Genomic DNA, 20,003 nt, shown 5'->3' on the forward strand with positions numbered 1-20,003 from the left:
TCTTACGTGAGGTGACAGACCCACATTGTTGCTCTCCCACAGGTGTGGGATGTGCCCTATGGCAGCCTGGCCGAGGCAGGAGGGTGTGAGGCTCAAGTTGGGGGAGGGAGCCTGGCAGTGTGGAATGCAGGCGCCCCTGAGCCCTTGCCCCCTGTCTGGAAGGTGCTGCAGGACAAGGCACTCGCTGGCAAGGTCAGAAGCATGTCTGGAGTATTCAAGAGGGACGGAGAGCTCCCAGGAGCGGAGGCCCTACTCCCGCCCAGAGTGGCGTTTGGGCAATTGTACCAAGTCAAGAGGGCTCTGAATGTGGACCCAGCCTTCACCAGCGGCAGGAGTCCTCCTAGGTGGGCGTCCTGTTCTTGGGGACATGGGCAGGGCCGAGTAACAGCGGAGCCGCAGCCACATCCCTGCACGCAGGGAGTTTTGTCGGTGGAAAGATGATTCTTCAGGATTAGAAAGGAATTAATAAAAGGAAGGGAAGAAAACACTCAGACTGCTCTCTTGGCAGATGGGGCTGCCAAGGGGAGAAGCCATGATGTGGACTGCGTGTTTGTGTCCTTAGGTTGAAATCCTGACCCTCTGTGTGCTCATACGAGGAGGCTGGGCCTTGGAGAGGTGCTTAGGTCCTGAGGCTGGAGCCCTCCTGAAGGGGATTAGTGCCCTTACAAGGTGACCTCAGAGAGCCCCGTCCTCCACATGTGAGTGGGAAGACAGCCAGCTATGACCCAGGAAGGGGCTTCTCACCGGACACCCAGTGTGCTGCAGCTGGGATCTGAGGCTTCTTAGCCCCATAGCTGAGCAGAATAGATGCTCGTTGTGTGGGCCCCCAGGCTGTGGTGTTCAGTGACCGAAGTCCGAGCGGGTAACCTAGACGGTCCGCATCCAGCGCTATCCAGACTTGTCCCCGCTGTAGTCATCATTTCCTGGGCCCACATGAGGCACGGAAGTTGCAGGGAGCCAAGCTTCCAGAGGGTTCTCCCCAGTGCCAGGTGGGGAGAGCGGGAAACCATCCCCCTGATGTAATGGTCAGGGCTGGGTGGCTGGGCGGGCTCCCGAAGTTCCCCGGGGCCCCCCTGTCTGCTTGACCGTCGGGGGCCGTGGTTGGCACTATCACAGGGGCAGGCTTCTCTGGGAGGGGTCTCTTCTGTGCCTCCCATCTCATGGAGGACGCTTTCGGCACAGTGTGTCCCTAAACCAACATGGGTGATACAAAAACAACTAGAGCTAGAGGGGCGAGCTGCAGCATTGACAAGCAGGCGTGAATTCTAGATGGTAAAGGGTCTCGAGAGCCTGTCCTACGAGGCACAGTTTCGCCAGGATGGGAGGAGGTGTAGAAGAAACAGGACGGGCGTTTCCCAATGCTTGAAGGCTTGCCAAGCAGAAGAAGAAAGGGAAAGTGATAATGACCATGATGACTGTGACCTAGCAGTTTCCGTGCACAGAAACACCCCGTTCTCATCTTTAGGGAGGAGGCGCTGTCTACTGACTGTTTTCATTCTTAACGACAGGGAGATGAGGTCAACTCGCTCAGTCCCGACCAGACCCAGGAGCACGGAGTCTTACTACGCTCTGTTGCTTACCTGCAATTAGACCTGTTCTAACTGGCTCAGAGGCGTAAACTTGGCTCTTGGCGTTGGTGCTAAAGCTCAGTCTGAAGTAGGGTTTTAATAAAGTCGTTTGAAGTTAGAATGCGTTGCCTCTGGACATAGATAGGGACGTTGTTGTCACTGGAGATGCCGCTGCAGAGGTCTGGACAGCCACATGGTGGAGATGTTGTACAGGGATCCATCCGCGAGCAGGTGTGGCATCTTAAAATGACCTGCAATGAGCACGAGTTTTCCAGCCTTAGCGGGACCGCCAGAACCCTTAAAGCAGAACCCAGTGGGTCTGGGAGGCATCAAAGCAGCTGCTAGCAGTGAGGGCATTTCACACAACTCCAGCGGTGCCTGGCCTCCCCCAACAGGAGGCCACGGGCAGCTTTTCCTCTGCTATACGAAACAAGCGTAGCCGACATCTTGAAATCTCGGGGAAGCTGATGGATGACAGTAAGCTTAATCAGAGCTCCAGCCGAGAAGTGGTAGTGCTCAGAGGAGAAGGTTGGAGTCTGTTAAACCCCCCGAGGGCTTGGCTGCAGTTGTGTTCCCCAAGTTCTGATGAGAACCAGGAGACTGTTCTTGAATCCGCTGGGAGAAACGCATCATGAATGGTGCCTCATCCCCTTCTAAGTGACGCCGTCCACCCATCACCTTTCAGGGGAGCAGCTTTATAAGGACCCAGGCTCTCTGACCCTTCTCCAGTTGATGGGGCCAGAGTCTGGCATCGGAGCCAAAGGCGGAAGAGATGAGATGAGTCCTGCAGATTCCATAAACTGGGGAACAGAAAGATCGGGGACATCCAAGTGGAAGTTAAGGTCTTGAAGTTGAGGCCAGAGGAGTTTGGAGACCCGGGAGAGATGAGAGAGTAACAGGTTTCTCTCTGGGTGAAGGGCTCAGTCCCAGGGAGCAGACCACAGTCCTGTGGAGCAGGACCCTGCCATGGGCCCGCCCCCGCCCACCCCAGGGGGCCCAAGAGCCGGGACAGGAGCAGAGCCAGACTGGGGCCGGCAGAGCCCTCTCGGTCCCTAACATCTCAGCCCCCCTCAGAGGATTCAGCTGAGTGTTGTGTTCCCTGAACAACTCCATTTATGAAATAGGTGATTTTATGACGAATGAAAATCGCACTTGTCATGATGGGTGTTAAACACAAGGAGCTTATTATCCCCAAAGATGGGGCAGGCCATATACTTAAATAGAAATATGGCTATTTATGTAAATGTAAGGAAATCTCCCGTCTGAATAACCCAATAAAGTTTCTGCGCTCAAACAGAAAACTTTAGTCACCCGGGATCCTCTCAGGCGGAGTGAAGTGTTCCCGTAATAGTGACACATTATAGTTATATTGGAATTGGCACACTTGTGACCCAATGGACTGATGCAAATTGAACATGAACAAAAAAATCATAAAACTTTTATAGGTGAGGGAACTAGGATCTTATTTTTTCTAATTTAATATGGTGAGAATATTACCTGAGAAGGACTGATAAAACAACAGCTCATCGATCACAAGGTTTAATGCAAGGGTGGAAAGGAGGAATCAAGTAAATTTTCTTCTCTGGAATACTGTGGGGTGAAAAATTGGGCAACGAAATTACCCTTTATGAGAACGAATCCAAACGTCAGGAAAATCCACAAAACCGCGCGTGTGTCCCAAACTTGGTGGATACGTTCGAGAGGCGAGGTCTTGCGGGGTTTGCTGTGAAGATAGCTGGGCAGTGTTGTTCGTGGGGAACATGACAGTGACAGAGGTGGCGTGTCACAAGGCATTAGGCACGTGCCGGTGCGCATGGCGAGCAGTCAGCACGTTTGGGAGGCAGCTGGCGTTTCTGCTCTTCCAGTGAGTGTCCCTTCTTGCCCCCTGACATTTACCTGTCCCGGGCAGCCACGCTTTATCCCTTCATGCCCTGGCCTTTTCTTCCATGTGTCCACTACTCTTTGATTTAAGAGTTACATTACGTATTCCCATTTTCAAGGGCATTTGCATTTTGTTAAGGAGAGCTATGATACGAATTTGAACTTCCAGTGAGAGTAAAAGATGGATTTGTAATGGAGAAAGGTCAGGTTCCCAGTTTCCACCTGCCCTGGCCCCAGCCCAAACTACCCAACGGGCATATCCGAGACAGCTCAGAAAGGCAGACTGTGGTCACCGCAAGTTTCTCTTGACCTGAACATGTTAAATAGGAGTAGAAATTCATAGTCCAGACACTGTAGTAACAAGGAATAGCTCTCAAGTGTTGACTGTCCTAGGTCTTTTAGATAACATTATTTTAGATTCTCCTACTAACTGCAGGGGAGGTATGGTATTTCTCAGTGGGGGAACCTGAGGCATTTAGAGAGTAATTGCTTTGCTAAGGCCCATGTACTCGTTAGCAAAGAGTGGAGCTGGTATTGGAACCCAGGCCTGTCTGACACTAACACCTAACAGCTGTGTGAGCCCCCACCCCGTGCCCCCCTGCCCCCCCATCACTGCCTAGCCAGAGCGTGGGGAAGGCTCTGCTGCTCCAAAATCCATCCTGTCTACCCAGTAGCTTAGATATTAGCAACATTCGAATAACTCTGAGGCTTGGGTCCCCTGTCTCTTTGATTCAGAATAAATCTTTTTTTGGGAGGCATAGCGTGGTCCTTGAGTTAGAAGCATAAGCCTGAGAAAAGGATAAAGCAGCCTGTCCCCCTTTCAGAACTGTCCCCCACTCAGAAACAGGTAGAGGAAGTAATGACTCCTAAGCAGAACTTTATCACCTGCTTTGTAGGCCCACCTCCCAAAGGTGGGTTATTGCAAACATATTGCAGCCTGTCTGTGTTGGACAATAAGCAGCTTGTGGAAGTACACACATCTCCATCATCCGCTGGGGCTGCCCTAACAAAGCAGCCCTGTATTCCTCATAGTTTTGGAGACTGGAAGTTCAAGACCAAGGTGTTGGCAGGATTGGTTTCTCCCTAGCTTGCAGGTGGCCGCCTTCTCTGCTCGCGGTGTCCTCAACCAGCTTCCTTTGTGCACCATCTTCCCGGATGGCTCTTCCCCTTACAAGGACACCGGCCCTGTTGGATCAGGACCCACCCCAACAGCCTCATTTTGGCTTCATCCCCTCTTTAAAGGCCCTCTTTCCAAACACAGTCCCATTCTGAATACTGAGTAGGACTTTAATACATGAATTTTGGGCAGGGGGCGGGGACACAGATCAGTCCCTAAGAACATCTTAGCAACGTAACGACAGCCTCGTTTTTGTAAGCACATAATCGGACACAGCCTAAGCGTGTGTGAGCTGAGACTGGTTGAGTGCACGTGGGTGTATCCGTACGGAGCAGCTGGAGGAAAGGCTGTGGCAGAGTGACACGTCTGGACGCCCGTGTAGTTTCCAGCCGAGGTTGGAATTCTGCAGGAATGTGCATTGAGCCCAGCCGGGGTAATGGGAGACCACTCAGGATGGTTGCAACCTTGAAATCCGGGTATTAACAGCAACACTTGGTGTCTGGGGAGAGAACTTGGCAGGCTGCTCAGTGCGCTGGAGGCTGCCTGCGGGGATAATAATTAAAAAAAAAAAACAGCGTGGGAATGCTGGTTTGCGGAAACAACACAGTGCCAGTGAGCCCCGGAGGGGTTGTCCCCTGCCACAAGCCCAGGACTGCAAGGCTGGGGTGCCCCTCTCCGGGGAGGGGCAGGCACCCGTACATTTTCTAAAAATCCAGCTGACAGGCTTCCGTGTTGAGGGTCACTTCTCTTCCTGCGGAAGTTTCCTGTTCTCATAATTCAAAGCTAAGCTCCCCTTGCAGAAAGAACCTCCTAGAAACCAGCGGAACTTCCAGGTGATTCTGACTTCATTCCCGATGCAGCAGTGGTATGGGAGTTAATTGGTGTTACAGTACCAGGTGCTGTAGCCGAGCAGGGTGCTGTCAGGTGTAAACAACAAGGGGCAGGAGACTGTGATATTTGCCTCCATTTGTGTAAAAAAGGGGCATTCACATGCTTACACATGCGTGCTCCCCCCTTCCCCAACTCTCCTACACATCCCCTGCCGGAAATCATCTGTGAGTGTACAAGAAACTGGTAATAACTTTTGCTTCTGGGGAGGGTGGGTGGGGTTTGGGATGTGAGGTGAGAGCAAGACCCCTTTGATTATAGATTGTAAAATATTTTTTTGCATTTTTTTTACCATATATAACTTTTCAATGAAATGACAATTCTTTTTTCTTTTTAAAGATTTTATTTATTTACTCATGAGAGAGAGAGAGAGAGGCAGAGGGAGAAGCAGGCTCCCAAGGAGCAGGGAGCCTGATGCGGGACTCGATCCCAGGACTCTGGGATCATGACCTGAGCCGAAGGCAGACGCTTAACCATCTGAGCCACCCAGGCGCCCCGAAATGACAATTCTTTAAAGTTCACATGTACAGGTAGAAGATTAGCTTTGGTTCACATATGAGATGCTACTTTTGAAAGCACATACAGGAGAGGACTGATCAGTGATGACATGGGACTGAAATATGCTGAGCCGGTGTGATCATGCTGAGTGGGTGTGACCATGCTGAGCCAGTGTGACCATGCGAAGCTGGTGTGATCATGCTGCTTTGTGGGTGTGACCATGCTGAGCGGGTGTGATTGTGCTGAGCTGGTGTGACCATGTGCAGTGGTGAGTCAGACTCTGGGACGCCTGAGTGCTATCATGTTTCAGGGCAAACCCATTGGTGTTCAGGGCTAAGCTTTTGTGAAGGTGGGGAACTGAATTCCAGTGACTTGTGTTATTGGTTAAATATTGTGTATGTGTGTTTGTGTGTCTATTTTTCTCCAAGTCTTTTCCCTTCTGTTCCCTGATACACATCTTTATCATAAAGTTGGAAGAGAGAAGCACATGATTTGTGCGGTTTAGGTCAGCAGCTTGAGGGACCCCAGAGTTAGAAGGGACTGCAGCATAGGGGGTCGGGGCAAGGCTGTGGGCTCGCATGGAGGGTGTGTGAGCAGCTCTCGGGGAGAGCATCTTCCCTGGGACACCTTCCCCTCTGATCTCCTCTGACCTCTGTTGGTCACATCTACCTCCTGCCCCTGGCCGTCTCTCTCACTGCTCTTTTTTGCCTTCTCTGAGAGTTTGGAGGTAACTTTTAGAACTGGTTGTGTCCAACACCAAATTGTGATAGCAAGTGAAAAGCCAAGATATGTTCTTTGCTTTTTGTATTGTGTAAAAAAGGACGTACTGGGTAGACTAGCAGGTGACATACCCAAACAGTGCTGAATGGAACCTTCAGGTTATTGATTCTAAATAACCACCAACTGCTGCCTGAAACATTTCGTTTTTGGATATGGCCCCCCTGCCTGAGGCCTTTTGGGGACTGGCTGTTCTCTCCTAACTCTTAAGGCAGCTCGTCTTACCTTAGGGCACCCTGTTAGAAATGCCTTCTGTATACCTGGCTAAAACCTGGCTCCCTGGCACTTCCCCCATGGGCCCTTATTTTACCCTTCTGGGGACCACCCTGAACAATTCTAATGCTTCCTCCATGGGAAATCCCAAATCCAGACATTTGGAGGACTCTCTCCTGTCCTCACTGAATCTTCCATTCTCATGTTTCTTCATATAAACCAACCCTCCCTAGCCTGGTAACTCTCCTCTTAACACAAGCCAGGTTTTAAGTTATCTTTCTGAAGTGTGGGTTCTGGAGCCAGATACAGAGCCAGGTGGGGCCCCACCATTGCAGAGAGGAGCAGACAGCCCCCTTCCTTGCTCTGTGCTTGTCTTCAAACTGACACCTAATACTCGACTCACGTGGAATTTTTACTTATGCTTCTGATAAGTCACCTGTCCTGTACTGTATTGTTATATAGACCATGTCAGTGGAGTTATTTTTTTAAAAGATTTATTTATTTGGGGGGGGCACACGCATGAGCAGGAGGGGCAGAGGGAGAGGGAGAGAGAATCGAAGCCGACTCCATGCTGAGCACGGAGCCCAGTGCAGGGCTCGATCCCATGACCCTGAGATCATGCCCTGAGTGGAGGCCGAGAGTTGGATGCCTGTCCCACTGCACCGTCCAGGTGATCCTGGAGGTTTTTTGTTTGTTTGTTTGTTTGTTTGTTTGACTCAAGTGCATGTTACGTTTTTGAAGCAAGTAAAAAATTTATTTTCCTTTTCAAGTTTTGTTGTGTTAGATTTGCCCCATTGCTACAGGGTTTTAAGGGATTTGGGATCCTAATTTAATCATCTAATGATTTGGTTGTCCCTGTGTACTTTATGCCACATACAACTTTAATAACCAGGAAATTAGTGTTCTTATCTACATTATTTGAAAGAAAAGCCACAAATTTTGAAAGAGAGCCCTGGGACCTCCCTATCCTATAAACTATATCATTTCTCTATGGGCCAGCGCTCCCAGGAGGTGGTGGTTCATTCATTTGTGCTCTACTCACTGATGCTCTCGATCTGACCATAAGGACATGCAATTGAGCATGTAGCCCGATGTCCCCTCCGTGTGGGCTTCATCACTGTGTGCCCGGGTCTTAGGCAGTCCATAAATATTTGTTGAGTAAGTGTGTGAATGAAGGATGTCAGGGAAGAGTGGACACGGGTCTTACTGAAGTCCAGCTACATTGTTTTCCCTTCATTCCAACCTAGTCATGTTGGTGCACTGGTTAAAAAAGAAAATCTCTGGAGGGCCCGGGTGGCTCAGTTGGTTAAGCGTCTGCCTTCGGCTCAGGTCATGCCCGGATCGAGCCCTGCATCGGGCTCCCTGCTCGGCGGAAGCCTGCTTCTCCCTCTCCCACTCCCCCCTGCCTGTGTTCCCTCTCTTGCCTGTGTCTCTCTCTGTCAAATAAATAAATAAAACCTTAAAAGAAAAAAAAAAGGAAGAAAATCTCCGAATCCATTCTTGGCAATCCCTACCGTCTTCTGAAGTCTCTACTTTTTTTTTTTTCTTTTGGACTCACAGTTTATTACTTGCTTTCCCACATTTTTCTTTCTTCTTTCTTAAAAAAAACCTTTTTTGCAGTATATCTGAAATACCACAAAAACAAACAAAATCCCATAAAAAATCTGGGCATGTTTAATGTATACAATATGATGAATTTGGACATATGCACAAACCCATGAAACCATCACCACAGTCAAGGTAATAAGCATATCCATCACCTCCAAAAGGTTCCTCCTGCTCTTTTGTTCTTTGATGTTGTTTTGTTTTGGTGTTAAGAACATAACGTGAGATCTACCCTCTTAAAAATTGTGAAGTGTATAACACTGATTTTTTTAAGATTTTATTTTTTAGAGAGAGAGAGAGTATGCACAGGAAGTGGAGGGGGACAGAGGGAGAAGCAGGCTCCCCCACTGAGCAGGGAGCCCGATGCAGGGCCCCATCCCAGGACCCTGGGATCACGACCTGAGCCGAAGGCAGACACTTCACCAACTGAGCCACCCAGGCGCCCCTACAACACTGAATTGTTAACTACGAGCACTGTATCGTTTGACAGATTTCTCGAACTTCTTCACCCTGCATAACTGAAACTTTAGACCCCTGAACAGCAGCTCCCCATGTCCCCCTCTCCCAGCACTTAGCGACCCCCATTCTATTCTCTGCTTCTAGGAGTTTGGCTATTTTTGATTCCTCACGGAGGTGGAGTCCTGCAGCCTTTGGCCCTCTGTGGCTGGCTTATTTCACTTGGTGTAGCGTCCTCCAGGCCCAGTGGTGTTGTCATACGCGGCTGGAACCTTCGCTTCCTTCCTGCGTGGTGTGCATGGACTTTCAAGGCTGGTCTTTCCCTAGGTTAACTAATGCCCACACTTGTGGGTCTGTATTCCCAGAATTGACCTTCCTCCCCTTTCAGGACCTCACTAATGTTGGCATACCACTCTGGATCTCTGGTGCTTCTGTTCTATACTATTTCTCCAACATCCCCGATAATAATTTGGGTGTCTCATTTACACAACGTCTCTGTTTTCTGCACACTATTTTATTCTAATACGGATTCATTTAGAGCAGTTAACTGACAGGGCTGTCTCTCTGTAGATTGAAAAAGCCCCAGTTATAATACATTTTGCTATCCATCCTGGTTTTTTTTTTTTTTTTTTAAAACTTCCTTTTGCTTTTTGTGACTGGAATTCTAGGAGTGCTAGTTTCTTCCTGAGTAAATTATTCTAAATTGGAATTTCTTTTTTTTTTTTAAAGATTTTATTTATTTATTTGAGAGAGAGAATGAGAGATAGAGAGCATGAGAGGGAAGAGGGTCAGAGGGAGAAGCAGGCTCCCCGCCGAGCAGGGAGCCCGATGCGGGACTCGATCCTGGGACTCCAGGATCATGACCTGAGCCGAAGGCAGTCGCTTAACTTACTGAGCCACCCAGGCACCCCTAAATTTGGAATTTCTAATGAAAAAGTTTCCTCTTAGCGTAAACACTAATTGAGAGAACATTTCTTTCTACTCACAATTTTTCATTTTTAATATGTCAATTAAAATCTAAGTATTTTGGGGTGGTGGGTTCCCAAAATAGAACAATGAATTTCACATTTACTGCACATTTCTACTTTTATTTACAATTTACGAAGTACTTTCCTTTTAATAAGTTTGTTTTTTTTTTTCCATCTACCAGTTCAGCTGAGCTGGTATGCTCTTCCTCTCTCTGACTTTCACCTTCATGTTTTTTTCTGTCTACTCTCTCTTGCATCTTGGACCCTGTGCTCCTTCTGTCTTGATAGGGGTCTTAGTCTTAGGCTTTTCCTTCCACATTTTTCTTTTTCTTTTTTTTAAGACTTTATTTATTAGAGAGAGAGAGAGCATGAGCAGAGAGAGGGGCAGAAAGAGAAGCAGACTCCCCGCTGAGCAGGGAGCCCGACGAGGGGCTCAATCCCAGGACCCCATGACCATGACCTGAGCTGAACGCAGACGCTTAACTGACTGAGCCACCCAGGCGTCCCCACATTTTAATTTTTCAGAATATAATTTTTGATTGCAAAATTCATACCCTAATGAAGCCTCTTGTCATTTTATTTTGTTCACATTTAACTAGGCATCATCTTGTTTTTTTTTTATGTTTTATTTTGTAGCCTATCTGCTGATGTAGCATCACTTTTGTTTCCAGTAAATGAAAGGAAAACATTTCCACCCACTTAGTAGTTAGGCAAAGGGAAGGAAAAAAGCTTGAGTGCTCAGCAGTTCTCTGAGATGAGATAAATACGTGATGGATTTACATTTTATTCTGCTTCACGGTTTGGTTCACTTGTCGGCATTTTGTATCTTCAGTAGTTTGGTGATTATTTGTCCAGGCTTTTACTCGATGCCTTTTAAGACATGAATTTTGATCCTATATAAAGAAAGTTTCCATAAAAACAGAAGGTTCTGATTTTTTTTCAGGCATAAAGAATTACTTTGCTACAGAACACAATGAATTGTGGTGAGATGGATATGAACAAACAAATATTTCAAATTATCCATATGACTGTTGGTCAAATCCTGCAGACGGCTAGCAAACATGAAAATAATTCAGACTGATGATGATGAATGCTTTCCCAGAAGCAAATGAACTGTTGCTGGAATTAAAACGAGAAAGAGGATTTTACTACTCAATTTGTATGTGGAGGGAAATGATGGACAGTGATTTGCTATTTATAGTTTCTTTTTCCCCACAGCAGGAGAAAGTTTCGAAGTTTCAAAGTGGGTTTGATACATATTTCTTGCAGACAAACCTTTGTTCAGAAAAACCAATATTCTGGCCTAAGAAAACAGAAATCTCCTCCAAGTACTGGCCGATAATGATGACATATATTAGTACGATGTAGCAATGTTTTGCCATCCTATTTTAAGGTGTTAATGGTAGAGGGGGAAAGCTAGAGACTTAAAAAAATTGAGGTAGGATTCGCATACAGAAAAATTCACCCTTTTTGGTCTTCAGTGCTATGAGTTTTGACACATGCATATACGGTCATGTAACTACCACACGATCAAGCTAGAGAATATAATCCCACTACCCACAAAATCCCCACCTGCCGCACTGTGGTCGATGCCTCATCTGACTTCTATTCCCTGGCAACCACTGGTCACTTTCCTGTCCCTAGAGTTTGTCTTTTCCGGAATGTCACATAGATGGAATCATGCAGAACATAACCTCTGTGTCTGGCTTCTTTCACCTAGTGCAGTGCATTAGAAATTCATCCCCGTTGTTAGGTGTTTCTTACTTTTCCTCGCTCAATGGGGCTCCGCTGGATGAATGCGCCTGACGTTACCATGTACCCGGAGAGAAACATTTGGATTTTTTCCAGTTTTTGATGATTACGAATAGAGTCACTATACACATTTGCATACAGGCTTTCTTTTGTGAACACAAATTTTGCTGAAGTGGGCTAAGTCCGTAGCAGTAGGATTTCTGGCTTCTGTGTTAACTTTATAAGAGACTGTGGTCTGTGAGAATTCTCATTGCTCTGCGTTCTGCTTAGCATCTGCTTTTCTCAGTTTTCTTTCCTCCATTCTAATAGATTTGTCCTGGTTTCTTATTAGGGTATCAGTTTGCATTTTGTGAAGCGTCTCTTTGTAATCTTATTTGCTACCCATATATCTTCTTTGGTGAAGTGTCTGCTCAAATCTTTTGCCTGTTTTCAAAACTGGGTTGCTTGTTTACTTATTATTGGAATTTGACAGTTCTGTATGTGTTTAGGATATAGATCCTTTAACCTACACGCATTTTGTCAGTATTTTCTTTCAACTTGTGGCTTTTATTTTCATTCAGTTAAGAGAGCGTCCTTTGCAAAGTAGAAGGTTTTAATTTTGATGAAGTCCATTTTCATTGATCTTTTCTGAATTGTGCTTTGGGGTCATATCTAAAAAATCTTCGCTAAGGTCACGAAGATTTTCTCTTACATTTACTTTTAGAAGTTTTATAGTTTTAGACTTGTATGTAGGTCTGTGATCCATTTTAGGTTAGATTTTGTTTATGGGGTAGGGTATAGATGAAGGCTTATTTATTTGCATGTGGCTGTAATTGTTCCAGCAGCCTCTGTTGGAGGCTGTTCTTTCTTTATAGAGTTGCCATTACATCTGTGTTGAAAATCATTTGACAAAATATATGTGAATCTATTTCTTTTTTTTAATTAAGAAATTTTGATTCCGGTATAGTTAACACGCAGTGTTGTATTAGTTTCGGGTGTACACTACGGTGATTTAGCAGTTCTATATCCATTACTCAGAGCCCGGTCACGACAAGTGCCCTCCTTAATCCCCATCACCTATTCCCCCAGCTCCCCACTGGTCACCATCAGTGTGTTCTCTGAGCTCAGAGTCTGTTTCGTGGTTTGTCTTTCTCTCTTTTTTTTCTTTGCTCATTTGTTTTGTTTCTTAAATTCCACATGTGAGTGAAATCATATGGTATGTGTGCTTCTCTGACTGGCTTATTTCCCTTAGCATTATACTGTCTAGATCCATCCATGTCATCGCAAGTGGCAAGATTTCGTTTTTTAAAAAGATTTTAGGGGCGCTTGGGTAACTCAGTTGGTTAAGCGTCTGCCTTCGGCTCAGGTCATGATCTCAGGGTCCTGGGATCCAGCCCCACATCAGGCTGCCTACTCAGCAGGGAGTCTGCTTCTCCCTCTCCCTCTGCCCTTTACCACCACCGCTGCCCCCTTCCCCCTGGCTTGTGCTCTTGCTCTCTCTCAAATGAACAAATAAAATCTTATTTATTTATTTATTTGAGAGAGAGAGAGTGCACGAGCAGGGGGGAGGGGCAGAGGGAGAGGGAGAAGCAGGCTCCCCGCTGAGCAGGGAGCCTGATGCGGGGCTTGAACCCAGGACCCCGGGAGCATGACCTGAGCTGAAGGCAGAGGCTTAACCGACTGAGCCACCCAGGCGCCCAGGACTTCATCCTTTTTTATGGCTGAGTGTAATATTCCATTGTATATTCCACATGTTTCTTACCCATTCATTGATCAGTGGACACTTGGACTGATCCCATAATTTGACTACTGTAAATAATGATGCAATAAACATATGGGTGCATATATTTTTTTGAATTAGTGTTTTCCTATTTTTTGAGTAAATACTGAATAGTGGAATTACAGGATCTTATGGTAATTCTGTTTCTCATTTTTTGAGGAACGTCCATACTGTTTTCCAGCCGTACCAGTTCGCATTCCCACCAACAGTGCATGAAGGGTTCCTTTTTGTCCGTACCTTTGCCAACACTTGTTTCTTGTGCTTTTGGTTTTAGCCATTCTGACAGGTGTGAATTGATAACTCATTGTAGTTTTGATTTGCATTTCCCTGGTGATGAGTGATTTTGAGCATCTTTTCATTTGTCTGTTGGCCATCTGTATGTATGTGAGTCTATTTCCTGACTGTGTATTCTGTTCTGCTGGTCTGTGTGTCTATCTTTTCTTCAGTACCATTCAGTCTTAAGTACTAGCTTAAGATAAGTCTGAAAAGTGGATGTGAGTCCTCCAACTTCAGTCTTTTAAAAATTATTTTGGTCATTCAGTTCCTTTGCCTTTCCATGTAAATTTTAGAATCAGCTTGTCAATTTCAACAAAAAAGTATACTGGGATTTTTAAAGGGTTTGCATTAAATATACAGAATATATAAAATATATTATACAGAATATATAAAAATATATATGTGTAAAATGATAACCACTAGAAAAAATATGCCATCCTTTAAAATACCAAAAGAAATATAAAAAGTACAAAAGTGGTGTCATTACTGAGTCCTAAACCTATATTCATGCAAAATTCTCTGTAGTTGTAGGGATACTAGATGACGGGATGGTGAGAACATAGCTAGCTCTAAGGATTTTTTTTCTTCTACTTCCTTTATCTTCAAAACATCCTCTCGTTTTGACAATTTGAAATCCTTATGAATAACTTTTTAAAAGAGCTTTGTGGGAACCGTTATCTTTTTTTTTTTAAAAGATTTATTTATTTATTTATTTTAGAGAGAGAGTGTGGAGGGGAGGGACAGAGAGAGAGAGAGAGAGAGAGAGAGAGAGAATCCCAAGCAGACTCGCTGCTGAGCGTAGAGCCTGACGGCGGGGCTGGATCCTAGGACCCCGAGATCATGACCTGAGCCAAAATCAAGAGTCGGATGCTCAAACAACTGAGCCACCCAGGGGCCCTTGTTATCTTTCTCGTTGTTATGGTTTTAAGAGATCATTTCCAATCTTTCTTTACCTTGTTGGACGTAGTCATGTAGAAATGTGATTCCCACACACAGTGGCTTGTATCAGTATCAGTTTCAGCACTGCTGTGTTCATACACACTCTGTGTTTGGACAATCTTTGATTTAGAGTAGGAATTTTTAGTTCCTAAAGGGTAGGGGCCACATGGCTTAATATGCTCCTTATGCTTGTTTTCTCTCTCACCTGGCCTACTCTTAAAAATGTCTGTAATATATGGTGACATTTTGTAAGAGATTTCTCATTTTCTCTTGTTGAAAATATGAAATGGAGATATTAGTACCTGATTTCTCCCTCCCTTTTCATGATTAAAGAATTCTGAAAAGCTGGCTTCTCATACAAAAGATGTTATAAACATTGTAGTTGTAATATAATTTAATTAAGAAGTCTATTATGATAACAACTAATAGTTTTTTGTTTTAAGATTTTATTTATTTATTTGAGAGACAGAGACAGCGAAAGAGGGAACACAAACAGGGGGAGCGAGAGAGGGAGAAGCAGGCTTCCCAATGAGCAGGGAGCCGGATGCGGGGCTTGATCCCAGGACCCCAGGATCATGACCTGAGCTGAAGGCAGACACCCAATGATTGAGCCACACAGGCGCCCCAACAACTGATAGATTTGATCATTGTAATTCAAATCCAATATAATCATTACCCTCTCAAATTTATTATGTGTCTGCAGTGTCAGTACTAAAATGATGTTGAACATAATGGAAATTTGATATTCCTGTGTTTTAAGCCTTCAGGAGCCTCTCTGGTGTTTTCCATTGCCATTTTATAAAGAACAGCAGATTGATCTTTAGATTTGTAGGTCAATTTATACCATCTGAGGTTATGAGATAATTAAGTCATATCTTTGTAATTATCTTTTAAGATTGACTCTTGTTTTAATCAACATTAGATATAGTTATTTCCTTGGCCTGATTGCAATTGTTTTTCCGATATTAAACACACATACACAGTATTTTTGAAAGGGACCATGTGAAATTTTTGATGAATCAATGAGTACTAGATGCAAGTTGCAGAAACTGAAGAATAATTCTCAATAGTTGAAATATATTAGTCTTAACCATAGCTGGTACTGTATTTAAACTTAATTGATCAAATACTTTGTAAAATGGTAAAACATGTTCAGGAAAGGGAGAAGGTGGAGCATAGTCAATGAATGGATGTGATTTACCTTCTGAAAAAAAATCATTGCAGAGAATTTTATTATAATTATCCCAATAAAAAGGAAGACAGTGATTTTTGATCATTAGCCATTACTCTACAAAAATGATGTGATATTTTTACATCGATACTATATGATACAGAAAAGTAATGATAAAAATTTTTTCTCTCTTTAGGGAAAACGGATGTGACAGAGCAAAATATGATTTTTAGTATTTTCATCTTAATTGCTATAACTTTTTTATCCGCCTACTTATATGTTTATCAACATTTTCATCTTTTATTCCCCCAAGTTTTTATTTAAATTCCAGCTAGTTAACATAAGTGCAATATTAGTTTCAGGTATAGAGCTATAACTTTTTATGTCATTTTTTGGACATAATCACATTTTCATGTATCTTAATATTTTTTTTAGAAGATTATTTATGGGGGGGCAAAGCAAGGGGGAGGAGTAGAGGGAGAAGGAGAAGCAGATTCCCTGCTGAGCAGGGAGCCCGATGTGGGGCTGGGTCCCAGGACCCTGAGATCATGACCTGAGGCGGAGACAGCCACCTGAGCAGCCCAGGTGCCCCTCACATATCTTAATATTTTCTCTGATGCTTTTTATTTAAGATTTTATTTACTCATTTGAGAGAGAGACAGAGACAGAAAGAGCACAAACAGGGGGAGAGGCAGAGGGAGAGGGAGAAGCACGCTCCCCACCGAGCTGGGAGCCCAACATGGGGCTCAATCCCAGGACCTGGAGATTATGACCCGAGCCAAAGGCAGACACTCAACCATCTGAGCCACCCAGGTGCCACCTGATGCTTTTTTACTTTATTGTTGGAGCATTGATTTTTTTTAAGTGTACAATTGAGTGGTTTTTAGTATATTCACAAAGTTGTGCAATCATCCCCACTGTCTAATGTCAGAATATTTTCTACCTCCCAGAACTTACCCACTAGCGGTGACCTCTGTCCCCCACTTCCTCAGTCCTTGGAAACCACTGATCTATTCTCTGTCTCCAGGGATTTTTCAATTCTGAATATTTCATCTAACTGGAATCATAGAATCTGGCCTTTTGTGCCGGGCTTCTTTCATTTAGTGCCATGTTTTCATCCATGTTGTAGGATGTAACAGCACTTCATTACTTTTAGTGGCTGAACAATGTTCCAATGTACGGATATGTCCAATTTTGTTATCCATTCATTAGTTGATGGGCATTTGGGTTGTTTCCGTTTTGGGCTATTATAAATAATGCTGCTGTGGACATTCATGTACACGTGTTTGTGAGAACATGTGTTGTCATTTCTCTTGCTGGGCCATATGGTAATTCTGTGTTTAACTTTTTGAGGAACTGCCAAACTGTATTCCAAAATGGCTGCACCATTTTACATTCTCACCAATGTGTGAGCGTTCCAATTTCTCTATGTCCTCACCAACATTTGTTATTATCCATCTTTTTTATTTTAGCCATCCCAGTGTGTGTGTGGAGTGGTATCACGTTGTGGCATTGATTTGCATTTCTCTAATGATGAATGATGTTGAATATCTTTTCATGTACTTAATGGCCACTTAGATATATTCTTTGGAGACATCTAGATCCAACTCCTTTGCCCATTTAATACATTGGGTTATATATCCTTTTCTTGTTGAATTGTAAGAGTTCTTTAAGTATTCTGGAAAATAGGCTTTTATCAGATATATGATTTGTAAGTATTTTCTCCCATTCTGTGGGTTGTCTTTTCACTTTCTTGATAGTGTCAAAAGCACAAAAGTGAAGCATGCTTTTAGCTTTGATGAGGTGCAATTTATCTTTTCATTGCTTGTGCTTTTGGTGTCACATCTAAGAAACCATTGCCTCATTCATGGTTGTGCGTATTTACTCCTATGTTTCCTCCTCCTCCTCCTCCTCCTCCTCCTCCTCCTTCTTCTTCTTCTTCTTCTTCTGCTTTTTTAAAGATTTTATTTATTTATTTGACAGAGAGGGTCACAGCGAGAGAGGGAACACAAGCAGGTGGAGTGGGAGAGGGAGAAGCAGGCTTCCTGCGGAGCAGGGAGCCCGATGTGGGGCTCGATCCCAGGACTCTGGGATCATGACCTGAGCCAAAGGCGGACGCTCAATGACTGAGCCACCCAGGCGCCCCTCCTGTGTTTTCTTCTAAGAGTAATAGATTTAGCTCTTACATTTGGGTCTTTGATCCATTTGGAATTAAGTTTTGTATATTATATGATGTAGAGTTGCAACTTCATTCTTTTGCATGTGGACATCCAGTTGTCCCAGCACCATTTGTTGACTGTTCCTTCACCACTGAATTGTCATGGCACCCTTGTCAAAACTCAGTTGACCAGAAATGTATGGTTTCATTTCAGGACTCTCTATTTTATTTTATTTATTGATCTATAAGTCTGTTCTTATGCCAGTACCACAGTCTTGACTGCTGTAGCTTTTTAGTAAGTTCTGAAATCAAGAAGTGTGAGTCTTCCAACTTTCTTCTTTTTCAAGACTGTTTTGGCTAATCAGGGTCCCTTGAATTGCCAAATGAATTTTAGGATCAGCATGTCAATTTCTGTTAGAAAAAAATGTCAGCTGGGATTTTGATAGGCTTTGCATTGAATCTGAAGACCAGTTTGTGGAATATTGTCATCTTAACAATATTACATCTCCATCATGAAAATAGGATGTTACTCCATTTAGTTAGATCTTCAATTTCTTTCAACTGTGTTGTGTAGTTTCCTGCATTCAAATCTTGCTCTTTTTTTTTTTTTAAAGATTTTATTTATTTATTTGAGAGAGAGAATGAGAGACAGAGAGCATGAGAGGGAGGAGGGTGAGAAGGAGAAGCAGACTCCCTGCTGAGCAGGGAGCCCGATGTGGGACTCGATCCCGGGACTCCAGGATCATGACCTGAGCCGAAGGCAGTCGCTTAACCAACTGAGCCACCCAGGCGCCCAAATCTTGCTCTTTTTTTGTTAAGCATATTTTTGAGTATTTTATTTTTTATGCTATTTTAAATGGAATTTTCTTAATTTCCTTTTCAGATTATTCATTGCTAGTGTATAGAAATGCACTTGATTCTTGTATATTGACCTTATGCCCTGCAACCTTTCTGAGCTTGTCTATTAACTCTAATAGTGCACTTGTGAATCCCTAAGGATTTTCTTTTCTTTTCTCTTAAGATTTTATTTATTTATTTGCGAGAGAGAGCACAAGTGGGGTGAGGGTCAGAGGGAGAAGCAGACTCCCAGCCGAGCAGGGAGCCTGATGAGGGACTCAATCCTGGGACTCTGGGATCATGACCTGAGCTGAAGGCAGATGCTTAACAACTGAGGCACCCAGGTCACCCCTTTTCTTTTCGTTTTTAAAATTTTTTATTTATTTACTTGAGAGAGAGAGGGAGAGCATGAGTGGGGGAGGGGCAGAGGGAGAGGGAGAAGCAAGCTTCCCTCTGAGCAAGGAACCCCACGCGGGACTTGATCCCAGGACCCGAGATCATGTCCTGAGCTGAAGGCAGTGGCTTAACCGACTGAGCCATCCGGGCGCCCTCCTTTAGGATTTTCTATGTGCAAGATCGTATCATCCAATCTGGATGCTTTTATTTCTTTTTCTTGTCTAATTGCCCTAGCTAAAACCTCTGGTAGAATGTTGAATAGAAGTGGTAAGAGTAGACATACTTGTCTTGTTTCTGATCTTGGGGGGAAAGTTTTCAGTCTTTCAGCATTAAGTATAATGTTATCTGTGGGTTTTTTTGTAGAAACCCTTTATCAGGATGAGAAAATCTTCTATGCTGGGGCGCCTGGGTGGCTCAGTCAGTTAAGCGGCTGCCTTTGGCTCAGGTCACGATCCCAGGGTCCTGGGATTGAGTCCCAGGTCGGGCTCCTTGCTGAGCGGGGAGCCTGCTTCTCCCTCTCCCTCTGCCGCTCCCCCTGCTTGTGCTCTCTCTCTCTCTGTCTCTCTCTCAAATAAATAAAATCTTAAAAAAAAAAAGAGAAAATCTTCTATGCTTAGTTTATTCAGTGTTGCTGTAATGAAAGGTATTAGATTTTGTCAAATGCCTTTTCTTCTTTTGAGATGATGATGTGGTCTCTATTTTTAATTCTATCAGTATGATGTATTACATTGATTGATTTTCATA

The sequence above is a fragment of the Zalophus californianus genome, chromosome 5 (genome assembly GCF_009762305.2).
Source record: "Zalophus californianus isolate mZalCal1 chromosome 5, mZalCal1.pri.v2, whole genome shotgun sequence".
NCBI classification, from domain to species: Eukaryota; Metazoa; Chordata; class Mammalia; order Carnivora; family Otariidae; genus Zalophus; species Zalophus californianus.